This window comes from Monodon monoceros, unplaced genomic scaffold (assembly GCF_005190385.1).
Source record: "Monodon monoceros isolate NGI ecotype Baffin Bay Population unplaced genomic scaffold, NGI_Narwhal_1 Super_Scaffold_19, whole genome shotgun sequence".
NCBI classification, from domain to species: Eukaryota; Metazoa; Chordata; class Mammalia; order Artiodactyla; family Monodontidae; genus Monodon; species Monodon monoceros.
Window position 1 is genome coordinate 20,021,001 of NW_021703775.1, and position 13,805 is coordinate 20,034,805.

Genomic DNA, 13,805 nt, shown 5'->3' on the forward strand with positions numbered 1-13,805 from the left:
CTTTCTCTAGGTGTGGCTAGAGGGGGCTACTCTTCATTGCTGCTTCTCATTGCGGTGGCTTCTCTTGTTGCGGAGCACAGGCTCTAGGTGTACAGGCTTCAGTAGTTGTGTCACATGGGTTCAGTAGTTGTGGCTCAGGGGCTCTAGAGCTCAGGCTCAGTAGTTGTGGCTTAGTTGTTCCACTGCATGTGGGATTTTCCCAGGCCAGGGCTCGAACCTATGTCCCCTGCATTGGCGGGTGGATTCTTAACCACTGCACCACCAGGGAAGCCCCACATATAGCTTTAGTGAGCTCACTTCAACAATTTTTTAAAGCATGCTCAGACAAGTCTGAATCCATAGAGTCTATGGAACCTGGGCTCTCAATCATGATTTCCATTGAACCATTTGGTTATCAACTTATCATAACACAAGAAGTTAGCCCTATGTGTTTTGAGGTGTCAGAATAGTTGTCACATGAACCAGAGCTGTCAATTACCGATTGCCCATCTCCATTTCTGAATATTGCTTATTTCTGTATTCCTAGACTTTGTATTCTGTCAACCTATTCTAACCACCCCATATTGGCACTCATAGAAATCAACAACTGCTGTAACTAAGAATTGCTCACCATTGGTCTCATCTGTGGCTACTTTCTTTTTTTTTGACAGACACACTGAAGCCTTCTGCTCTACCCCAGCTTCTAATTCGATAAGCATGCCGCTTTGTCCTCACCTGGGTCATTGAAAAAGATCTAATAATCCTTTGAACAGAAATGAAAGAAACTGTAAGCTTTTGATGATTAGATTAAAGATTGTTACTATTCTCTAAGTCACAAAATAAATGTATAAATACGTCAAAACATTGTTTACACACAAACTATTACTTACAATAAGAAAAGTCTACCAGAACTTAAAGAAACAGCTCATGAAGACTACAGATACTGTATAATAAATGATCTTAGAAGAAATCAAGATCTGAAAATATGGAGAAAGTTTTCTTTACTCTAGTGCAAATCTACAGTAGTATGTGATAGGGTGTAGAATGGCTTATTTGAGGTTCACCAGCGTCTCATCAGAAGTATTATTAGAATTTTAAAACTTATTTTTATTGCCATAAATCCTAGATTGATATTCTGTACATCTAGGAACATCATTCATACTGCTTACAAGAAAATCTAGTGAAACACTCCTAGCCTAGCATTTCTTGAAATTTAATTTTAGGACTTCAGGTGTCAAAAATTATTCTCCCCTCCCAGTCCCACCACCACTACAGGATTGCCCAATACAAGCTGGGACCAAAAATTCTTTGGTATTATTTACAAAAGGGCTGTGGGACAGAGATTTAATTTTTTCCCTCCTCCTCCAATTAGATCAATGCTTCCAGAAACTTACAGTACAAGTTACGGTTTACAAGTGGTAATGGGAACAGAGTTCACTCATTTAAAATTCAGATGTACTGGTCATCTATTGTGAGCTAATTACTTTTCTATAAAATGTGGTTTCCAGCCCTCACAGGAACCCAGTAAGTTAGGTCTCATGCTCTCTTTTCAGATGAGATCACCGCTAGTGAGTGGCAGGCCTGGGACTGGAAACCCAGTGTCTTTGGCATTTCTGCAGCTCCTTTTCAGAGGGAAGATCCTGTACAGCAGGGGGTAAATTGCTGAGGAACTAATTAAGAGGCACTGGACTTAACCTTGAAAGATCACTTTATAGCCCCAGTACATTAGGCAGTTTCTTTCCTGGTCTCCTACTTAACACATATTTGGTTTTCTTTCTCCAGGTACTTACTGTCTGACTACCTTGTCTTTGGGGAAGACAGCAGTAATACCATCTTAAAGTTGTGTTACTTCAGAAATGAGCATGAAGATGAAATGTCGAGTTCTCTGGAAAATTATTTTTATAGCATAAATCAAATGTCCCTTCAGTGAATGAGAGTTTATAATAATGGTTTGGAGGAAGCAGTAGCAATAACCTGGTCAATTTAGAGATCAGGTAGTACAGCCTTTTCATTTTTCCCATGAGAGAATCAAAGCCCCAAAAAGGGTAATGAACTTCCTAAAGCCCTCTAGCTGGATGATGACAGTACAAGGACTCAGACCTAGGTCTCTTGACTGCCTGATGAGACTTTTTCTTAAGTTTATGACCCAACATTGCTCTTTGTATAAGTGGATCCCTAAGAGTATGTTGGCTCTCCTATTTAAAACTGAGCATCTATATTTTCAGGCAACCATTTCTCAAAGTCATTACACAGCCAAAATACAGATTTGGTAACAAATAACAGGGCTGGTTATTTTCTTTAATCCAACTTGGAGGAAAAAAAAACAAAAAAACAGTAGCTTAAAGAGTAGAATTAAAGGAAACCAAACAGCATTGTCTGATTATTGGCATAAGACTTATTTGGTATTAGAGGTTTTGGCGCAGCTTCAGCATTAATTGGTCAAAATCCCAAGTTCACTTTATATCAGCCACAGCATAATAGCGTTGGGTTTGTTTTGCAGGTCTTTCCAACCTAGTTCATTCACAGGGCTGAAAGCTGGAGTCCCTTTGAATACTGGAAGTCAATTGCACGTTATATTACATCAGCATTGTGGGCACATTGAACGCCGTTCTCCATCGTTGAAAGGAATAGGTCAGCAGAGGGTTTTGGGCAGCCTTGGCTTATACTTAAGTTTATGTGAGACTGAGGATAATGTAATTCTGTTTCTGTGTGAGAGATTTGTACTTCCCTAAGCAAATTGGCTTGAAAGAGACCACTGTGTTGTCCTCTGCTAGGGCACACAATTTCTTCTGCAGCAATTCTGCATCTGTAACTACTGTGCTTCTGAATAGAATCTTCTTCTAAATCCTGGTGAAGCAAATACTTAGAAAACTGCCAGTGGGATTTGCAGAAGACCCTGGAGAGCCATCTTTCCCTTTTCCAATCTTCCATGTGAGAACCCTCTAGGGCATCTTTTTTGGGGATCAAATTAATCCACACTTTTCTAAGATGTGAAGCAGCCCAGTCCTTAGTTCATTAATCTAATACATTCTGCAAATGCTCATCAAGCTCCAAATATGTGTTATGTTAGATGCTTCAGATATAACAGGAAATAACACATCTTTGCTGACCTCATGAACTCTCTACAGAAAAGAATAAAATAAAAATATAAGCATTTCCTTTGTCCAAGTACACACTGCCTGTAACTGATCTGAGCTCAGAGTCTGATCCTAGAATCCAAATTCTTAACTACTCTGCTATACTTCTTTTGAGCTCAGAGTCTGATCCCAGAATCCAAATTCTTAACTACTCTTCTATACTGCTTTTAAGTGATGTGTCAGAACTTCACCTTCTCTAGAAATCTTTCTAGCTCCTTTTGAATGTGTCTGTGGGTTGCTTTCTGGCATTTAAAGAATTTCCTTGGCCTGCTGGATAGGAATTATTCAACAGTGTAAGTAAAAATTATTTGAGGAAAAAAATGCTAATAGAATAAACAATTGCTCTTGTTTTATTTTATGTTGTTAATGGAAATTTCAAAATACATATTCTAGATTTGCTTAGGAGCAATTAAATCACAAGAAGGACAATATTTTAAATTTCAGGCAAACTTCATGTAGCATTTGCTTGGGAGGACAAGAGTTGTGAGAGGGACTGTTGGGGAGGGTGCCATCAAAGTCACAGTTTTATCCTAGACTACTCTGGATATGAGCTTGCACTGTGGCCACTCATATTTGCTGTTTCAGACATCCCACAATTGAATTTTTAGAACCACTAGTCAACAAGTGATTAGGTCAAAACTGAAGCTTGATATGTTTCAAGTTAATTTTCACCTAAATGGAAAATTGTATAACATCTGATAGAAGTTAAAAGGGAACACTTGTCACAAAGGGCTTTAAGATATTACTTAATTCCCACCAAATCACTTTGTGGCTCAGAATTTTCATCTCCATTTCACAGATAAATAGGAGAGGAACCATGCGAGGTTCAACATCTGGCCCCAGGCCATGTAAAAATTCAATATCAGCATAGAGATCAGAACTCTGCAAACTTGGATCCTTTTGACTTCTCTACTTTGAGGACAATGCATCTTGTAAATTGACCCAGTCTTTGAAAAGTCAGGCTTCTTAGTAAAGTCCCTGTATCCTTTGCAAGTCAAAACTTTCTGACTTGTATTTCAGGCTCTTTGGTAACTTGCTACTCTCCAAAAGACATGGAGGGCTGGGGGAGGGAGTATCAAAGAATCATGGTGGAAATTGAACTGATACAAAGCACTATGAACCTGATTTATGTATAAACCATGCCTGCCTAGCATCTTCAAAAACAAAATACTGCTTTATTTGGCAAAGTATGACATCTTAAATTACCCCAATAGTATTTCTAATGTTCTGTGTTAACTGAAAAAAAATGTACAACCTAAGCTGAGAATTATGTTTTATTCAGTGGACTTTCTGACAACTCAAGCATGAGAGGCAGCCTCTCAGCTCTGAGGAACTGCTCTGAAGAAGTAAGGGAGGAGCCAGGATACATAGGGGTTTTGCAACAAAAACCAGGTAGTTGGAACATCAAAAGATTACTGTTAATTAAAGAAAACCAGACTTCTCAAATTAATGAATTTAGCACTTTTCTATGTATGGAAAGATGCAAGAGTCTTGGCTTATTGAAATCATTCCTTTGATATGCACCTTAACTATCTAGGGCCAGTATACCCCTTTTCTCCATCCTAAATCCACTCAGGGTGCACAGTCAGGGCTTGCTGCAGTGGCTGCTGACTTGATGTTCACAACATCCTTTGTTTACTGATATAGCAGGCAACATTCTTCAGCCACAACTTCTAGCTGAACTTTGGGAAGAACTTTTTTCTAACAAAACGCCAGGGCAGAAGTAAACAAGTAACTAACAATACCAATAGAACTTCATCATTAACATCTAAGTGATGACCGAATTTACCTTTTTCTCCATGGAGAGATATTCATGCTACTCTCAATCTCATTTGGACCAAAATGCAGATCATGTGTGTACAACCTCATCATTTGACCCATATTCACATTGAGAGTCTTGGGAATCAAAAGACCACTAGGGCTAATTAGAGCAGAAAAGACTGCTTGGAAACCACCAGGGGGTTCATAAGATAGGAAATGGGATGGAGAGGCAGGAGAGGCAGAGTGGGTAGCAGCATAAAGAAAAGTAGCATTTGTCGAATATCAATTGGTACCTTGTGAATAGCTGCAGGAAAATAAATCTTTGTAACTACTTCTGTTCCTGTACACTTTGCCCCTTACACTCCACTCCTCCTTTCACCACAGTTATGTTTCCTTGGATTGCACATATTATTATAAAATATTTCTTAAATTCCTTTTTATGACTATATAACCATGCTTGAAATTTTCCTATGGAATATTATTATTTTTCTCCCTTTAAAAAAGTTAAACAACATTATATTTATACATATATATATGTTATATGATATATTGATATGTCATATTATATATATATATATTAGCAATCTATTACTGTGGATCAACTTATCCCTGAATGTATCAGCTTAAAGTAGCACACAGTTATTATCTCATCATTTTGTGAGTCAAGAATCTGAGCACAGTTTAGCAAGGTCCTGCGCTTTAGGGTCTCTCACAGGCTGCAACAAATATGTCAGCTGGATCTATGGTCTCATCTGAAGACTCAACTGGAGAAGGACCACTTCCAATCTCACTCATTTCCTTGAGAGCTGGTAGACTGAGGGGCTGCATTCCTCACTAGTTATCACTACCTTAAGGTCCTTGCCAGGTAAACCTCCCCAGCTTGCTTTATCAGAGTAAGCATGTGGGAAGAACCAGAGAGAGAGGGAACAAACAAGAACAAGTTCACCATCTTTTGTAATCTGTTCATGAAAGTGACATCCCGTCATCTTTGCAGTACTCTATTCATTAAAAAAAGAAAGTCACTAGGTCCAGCTCACACTCCAGGGAAGGGATTATACAAAGGTTTGAGAGTCAGAAGGTGGGGAATCTTTGGAACCAGGTCAGAAGTTGCCTGCCACAGTATGTTTTGGGTGCAGCTAGCAAGTATGTTTTGCTTAAAACATGTATCTGAGAGAAATGTATTCAACAACTCAGTTTTGTCAGAGAAGGTTTTGAATCATACAATTAGTAAAATTCTCTCTAAGACAGATAAACTAATAGGAAATATACCCTATCCTCAACTCTTCTGATTGATAGGATGAAATATGTCAAGAAGAGATGAGTCCTCACTTCTCATGTATTAATCCTGACGAGGAAGGATCCATAAAGAGTTGTCCCAGTTTTTGATGATCATGAGCATAAATGTGTGTGGGGTGGAGGTGGGAGATCTATGGGGGATGATGGAACAGTGTGGCAGGAAGATCAAGTTCTGTGTGTAGTAGGCCTGCTCTGCTTTGAAGTCAAGTTCAGCCTCTCACAACATGCCTTGTGTAAATATACAAAACAATCAATTAGGGTCCAAATATGTTTGTTGTCATTGAACATAAAATGGACCATGTTTAACCTGAGAGAGTGCCCCTTTTGAGCCTCTTATCTTATAATCAAAGGTGGAAAAAAAAAGGAATTGGTGATTTGATTGTATTTTTACCTACTACATCTAATAGTAATAGGTTCCTGATCCTTTTTTAAAACGTGTGACATTAATAATACTTATTTCATTTTAATCACATAGAAAGGTTAAGAAGGATTTAGATAAACTAGCTCTTAATTTCTCACACTACATTGTAAGCCATTTTGTAACAGCAGAACATATATATATATATTTATAATGATTTTCAAGAAAGAGGAGAAGCAGAGCAAAACAACTGAATCAGCTTTGAGAATTAGGCTTTGTGTTATTGCCTTGACAACTTCAATGAGAGCTCCTTATGTCAGTTCACTAATTAGCATATGTTTTTATGAGTGGCACTATATACACCCTTGGAGTGCTGAACAATAAATAGACTAGCTTTTATTCTTTAGGAGCTTATGGAGAACAAAAATATATGTTGATTCATTTGTTAAATATATATTTACTGAGAGCTTATTTTATGAGAGCTATTTGAACTAATCAATCAAGGAAAAAATATATATACTGACAAGTTCCTTGCCTTGTGAAGCATATGTTAATGTCAGGAAAATATATATGAACAAGTAAACAAATATATGCTTAAAACAGATCATAATAAAGTGCAATGAAGAAAAATAAACTGTGTGGTGTAATAGAGAACAGTAAGAACTAATTGGTCATGGAAAATGCCTCTGAAGAGGTGACTTTTAGGCTGAGCACTGAAAGATGAGAAGCCATATGAGAAATATGGGAATACTATTTTATGGAGATGAGACAGTAAAACAAAGGCTCTGTATAGGCAACAGTTGACTTGTTCTAGGAATGGACAATAAGGCCAGTGTTACCTTTGGATCCATAATTAGCAGGAGAACGATTGCTAAAGACAGCTGTTATGGTGTCTTTCAGGTCATATTAAAGATTTTGAATTTACTCCAAGTACAATGGAAAGCAATGAAAAGGTTTTTTAATTGGGGAGAGCTATCTGATATATATATATTTTTTTTTTTCTGATATATATTTTTAAAAGATAACTTCATTGTTTGTGTAGATAATGGATTAAAAGGGGACAAAGCAGGATGATCATGTAGCAGGACATTGAAGGTGTCCAGGCAAAAGATGGTAGTGGTTTAGACTAGGTGGTGATGGCTACCATGGAAAAAAGGGATAGATCCAAAATATATTTGGAAGTATAACTACTAGGACTTGCTGATGTTTTGAACGAGATAAAGGAAAAAGGCAAAATATTGTTCCCAGGTTTTATGCTTTAGTACCTAGGTATATGATAGCATCATTCACTGAGATGGAGACATGTACATGGCAGAGGACTATTGGGAATTCAAATATATTCTGCTAATGCTTTTACAATATAAATATTACACACTGCATAAAACTATAAAAATATAATAATCAAGGAAATGTTTTGAGTTACAGAGGTCATACTATCAGATAATTGGCAAAGCTGAATTTGGTACTGCTTCTGAAATAGGTTGTACTTAGCCATAGTCTAAAGGATGAGATGGATACCCCATGGACAACAGGAGGGATAACATTCCTTGTATGGGACAATTTAATACTCATACTTAAATTAGTTCAGCTCGTTGGACAAGAAAGTATTTGCTCAGGAAGTGAACTGGTTCATTCTGGGGTGTGTAAATGCTTTTACAACAGTCAGTCCCTGGATGGAGTCCTCTCTCAGAGATGGTTCTAAGGAGAACATTGCTTGGCACTAAACCACTTCTTACCATACTTGTACAAATAGTTTGAATGAATTAATTAAAAGATGGAGTTTGTGTTTCAATGAAGTGGAAAATATGAATCTCATTATGGTGCTTCATGGAAAGCCAAGAGACTAGGAGAGACAGACAAGGCTTGAAGCTGGTCGCCAGAGACAACTGGCTGTGTATTATGGAGTTCTATCCAATTTGTGGGGCTGTCAGTCATTTATGAGCAGAAAGACCCGAGTCTTCTCAAGGCTAAAGCTCTTCTCTGGCAACAAATTAGAGATGCAGGGGAGCACTTTCACTCTCCAGACCAGGAGAAGCCTCTTTAGTGAATAAAGAACTCAGGATGACTTAATTAAGTGTATGTCTCACTTGGGCTGTGAGGGCACTTATGTGTATGAATGACTGTTATTAAGATTCCAGATGTATTAGGTTCTATAGAATTGAATCCCTAAGTACTAGGTCTTTGTATTACAGGCCCAATCTTCCCCAGGAAAACAGACAGATAACAAACAAACAAAACACAGAACAATTTTTTTTCTTTTTATAATGAAAATAACAGTGGATCTAACATTAAAAATAGAAATTCTCTTTTCCTCCTGTGAAAGGACAAAGTACTGAGCCATCACATGCAAAAAAGATGATAAGGTCAAGAGATAAGACTCTCCAGTCCCCTGGTTCCAGAGCTGAGAATGTATTCCAAGAGAGACAGTATCTTGGTCTCTCATTTCTCTCCAAAAAACTTCTCACTTTTTCCTTCCCTTTCTAAGCATTCTTCTCTATTCATTTCCTCTTCCCTCCTCATGCCAAGCAGCATGTCATAAGTGGATATCTTATATGTGTTGTTAGAACACACATACCAACATGCAAAGAGGTGGTCAAGTGTGCTTTCTCACGTCACACTTTTGAAGCAAGGGAGTCGTAGCTTTTAATGGATTCTTATACCACATCATAAACAAAATATTATGGGACCAGCCCAGGGTCCCCAAACTGTAAGGATAAAATACCTTTATACTAAGGTTTCTTCAGTTATGAGGCTTATTTCTTTAAAGTAATATGACTTATGCTAAACTTAATGATTTACTTAAATGTCTTTTTCTTAGTAAAAATCAAATATTTATCACAACGTATTAAAATATTTGCATACAAGGTGAAGAAGAGTCAGGGTGGGAATAGTCTGGGCAGTAGTTCTCAAATATTAGCACACATCAAAGTGACCTAGATAGCATATCCCCCTAGAAAATCAGGCCCCACCCCAGGATGACTGAATCAGAATGCACATTTTAACAAATAATTCTTTTTTAAAATTAATAACTTTATTGATAATTCACATGCCATAAAATTCACTCATTAAAAATGTACAATTCAGTTGGTTTTAGTATATTTACAGAAATGTGCAACTATCTCCTCTAACTAATTTTAGAACACTTTCATAATTCTCAAAGGAAACCTCATAATCATTACCAGCCACACATTGTATCTCCTCTCCCCCTCCTAAACCTTGGAAACCACAGATTTACTCTGTTTCTATGAATTTGTCTATTTTGGGTATGTCGTATAAATGAAATCATACAATATGGGGTCTTCTGTGTCTGGCATTAATATTTTAAAGGTACATCCATGTTGTATCGTGTATCAGTACTTCATTCCTTTTTATGGCTGCATAATATGCCATTGTATGGATATACCACATTTGTTTATCTATTCATTTGTTGATGGACTTAAGGATTGTTTCTAGCTTTTGGATATTATAAATAATGCTGTTTTGAGCATTTGTGTACAGGTGTTGTCTGGACTTATTTTTTTCTTTAAGATTTTTTTTTGATGTGGACCATTTTTAAACTCTTTATTGAATTTGTTACAATATTGCTTCTTTTTTTTTATGTTTTGGTTTTTTGGCCACATAGCATGTGGGATCTTAGCTCCCTGACCAGGGATCGAACCCATACCCCCTGCATTGGAAGGCGAAGTTCTAACCACTGGACAACCAGGGAAGTCCCTGGACTTATGTTTTAAATTCTCTTGGGTACCTACCTAGGAGTGGCTTGCTGGGCCATATAATACCTGTATGTTTAACATTTTTAAACATGTTTAACATTTTAGGACCTTCTAAACTATTTTTCAAAGTGGTTCCTCTAGTTAACAATCCTACTAGCCGTGTATAATGGTTTCAATTTCTCTATATCATTGACAACACTTATAATTGTCTGTCTTTTTTTATTTTAGCCACCCTAGGACATGAGAAGTAGTATCTCATTTTCGGTTTTAATTTATGTTTTCCTACATACTGATGCATTTTAGCATGTTTTTTGGTGTTTCCTGGCCATTTTATGTACTCGTTGGAGAAATGTCTATCCAAATCCCAAATGATTCTTATGTGCATTCAAATTAGAGAAATGCTCCCCTAGGAGAGGTTTCAGATTACACAGTCACTTATACCTAGCACAGTGGCTCTCAGCTGGGGGTGATTTTGCCCCCTTAGAAGACATTTGACAACTTCGAGAGGGATTTTTGGTTGTCACAACTGGGGGTGTCCCACTGGCAACAAGTGAATAGAGGCCAGAGATGCTACTAACCATCCTGCAACACATAGGATAGACCCTCACAAGAAAGAATTATCCAGACCAAAATGTAAATAGTGACAACATTAAAAAAAAACAACCTTGATCTAGGGTAGCCAGCCATCCTTTCTGCCAGGGACTAAGGTGTTTCCCAGGATGTGGGACTTACAGTGCTAAAAATGGGACCATTGCTGGTCATCCAAGTTTCTCAGATTCTAACACTATTGGGTGAAAGAGAGCCCACAGTATGAAATAAAGGCTGAGGATCTGGAAAGGCAGCTTCTCAGGGACTCACCCACACTCATCCTTCTAAGTTTCAAGGTGCTTCCTGCCAGCCAGGCCCTTTCAGGTAATCAGGGCTCCGCAGAGACTTCTGCCTCTGTGTCTCCATGCACTGTGAGCTGGGCCCAGCTGTCAGTGGTTATTGACTTCAAGGGAACTGCATGACTGCTGCCTGCATTTGAAGCTCCCTGACGCCTTTGCTCCTCTCATTCTTTCCTTAAAAAGAGATATAATAATAGGCACAATACAGCCCAGGGTGGGCTGAGTGGAGTCCAGGGACATAGGCACAGAAACCATCACAGCTTCTCTGGTTGGAGAAGGGTGGGATCACAGACAGTAAGAAGCAGAAAAGGCCCTGGAGAGCATGTTCAGCCCCTCATTTCATGGAGCCTGCACGGCTCAGCGCTTGAACAAAGAGCAGTGTGTTGAATTCATTACCATGTGGGAGTTGTGTGAGACTAATGCCCTTTAATCATCAGGATGGAGAAAGAGAACCAAAACCTTCCCTTTATAAGTAAATCCTAGGTGCCCCGCTGGGGAAGATTCCATCACATTTGGAGACTGAAGTGTTCGCGACCCAGCTCGGCCAGGTCAAACAGTGACGGGTGTTTCTGTCATGGAACAGAGCAGATGTTCCCAGACTTGAGTGTGGAGCAGAACCACCTGCTGGGCTTGTTCAAACACAGCGCCCTCCTGAAGGCTTCTGATTCAGTAGATCTAGGGTGAAAGCTGAGAATTACATTTCTAAAGTTCCCAGCCCTGGAGTAGAGTGAGAGACTCTGGACTTCCCAAACTTTGCTACTCAGTGTGTTGAGCTCGGGCCAACAGCATCCATGCCTCCTGGGAGCTGTGAGAAGCGAAGACTCTCAGGCTGGCTGAAACAATCTGCATTTTGACACTATCCCTGGTTGAATTGTGTGCACGTTAAAGTGTGAGAAGTGCTGTCAAGATTATTTAATCCAGGGGCCCATGCTCTTGCTGATCCTGTAAACCAGAGGTTGACTACACTGTAGAATCATTTGAAGAGATCTAGAAAGGCCCCCTGCCCAGGACATACCCCAGGCCATTATATAAGAACCACTGCCGGTGGGACTGGGTTTTTAGCATCTCTAGGTGATTTCAGTGTGGCCACGTTTTGAATTTCTGTTTTAAATACAGTCAACCTCCCCAACACATTTAACCCCGAGGGACACTAGAAACACCAGCCAGATTCAGAGACCCTACCAGGAAAGCCTGCTCACCTCCTCCACCAGTTTTCTTGTGATTGCCTCTAGTTTTCTAGTCACTTGCTTTGAACTTTGAGTCACACCATCTGCCCTCCTCATGTTTGACAATCTGCTCTGGTTTCTCAAACTTTTGTCCAAGTTTACTCTCTTGGTTCCAATGCAGGTGGAAAGTATAATAGTATCACCTTTAATATTTATGATGAATGCTAATCAAGCTTGAGACTAGACCACTTCAGAGTCACTTATGGTGCTTCTTAAAAATGCAGACTCCAGGTGCCACCATAGACTGACGAACCAGAAGATTTGGGGTGTGTTCAGGGACCTGCTTAATTTCATACACAACCCCAGTGGTAAGATGCACATAACAGGGCACTAATGACCCAGACTTTCTGGTATACCTTCATCCCTTCAGCTTTATTGAACTTGTAGTAAACTTGATATCTAGGAAATGTTCTGCTTAAGTACATGAATTAAGAACTGCACATTAGTGAGTGTGTTCTCAGCTCCCTCAGAAGAGACTAGACAGGGTTATCTGTGCTGCTCAGGCAAAAGCCAAGGCCTGAGTCCATCTGACACCATCTTCCCTGCCACCCAGCCTCTCTAGCAGATTTTCTGGGTGCTACCTCAGACCCCATTTCCCTGCTGTATTTGTTGTTACTGATGAAAGTCAGGTTCACAGGGTTAAAACGCCTACATTCTGTTGCCTCTTGCAGCTTTGTTTTCTTTTTAATGGTTTTATTGTTTCCCCAATAATATTGCAAGTTTCTGGTTACAAGTTTTCTATGTTCTGGCATCAATTTATGTTCTCTTCTTGGGGCAAGAGGTTGTTTTTCTTCTGAGGCATAGAGTAAGCTCATCTTGGCAGTGATTTTCCAGTATGGAGGAATGAAGCCACAAAAATACAAAGTTTGTCTCATTGGGCTCGACCAGCATCATAGGAGACTTTTATCATAGGCCTGAAGGTCTATAAACAGTTTCAAAACAAGCCCAGTAACAAAGAGCAGCATCCAATCAGCTTTCTCTGTTAGGTACAGGGTGGCTCACAGGAGCAACCTCCCAGTGAGTCCTGCGTGTTATCTGCTGTAGTTAAAATCTTGATTCTATCTTTGTGAGTGAACCCCTCACGTGAGACTCAGGAGTAGTTTCTTCCAGACTTGTTCCTGTTCCCAAATAGATAAACAACAAGGATGTACTGCATAGCACAGGGAACTATATTCAATATCTTGTAATAACTTATAATGGAAAAGAATCTGAAAAAAGAATATATACAAAGAATCACTTTGCTGTATACCAGAAACTAAAGCAACATTGCAAATCAACTATAATTCAATAAAAATTAAAGAAAATTAACGAACCAGTTCTGGTGTTCTTGGGAGATAAATTCATTTCTGAAGCCATTAGCTTAAAAGAGTCTTTAATTATCTTAGATTATTTAGAAAAGAATAACATTAGAAGATTGAAATAGGCTGAAAATGCCTTTTGAGAGTTCT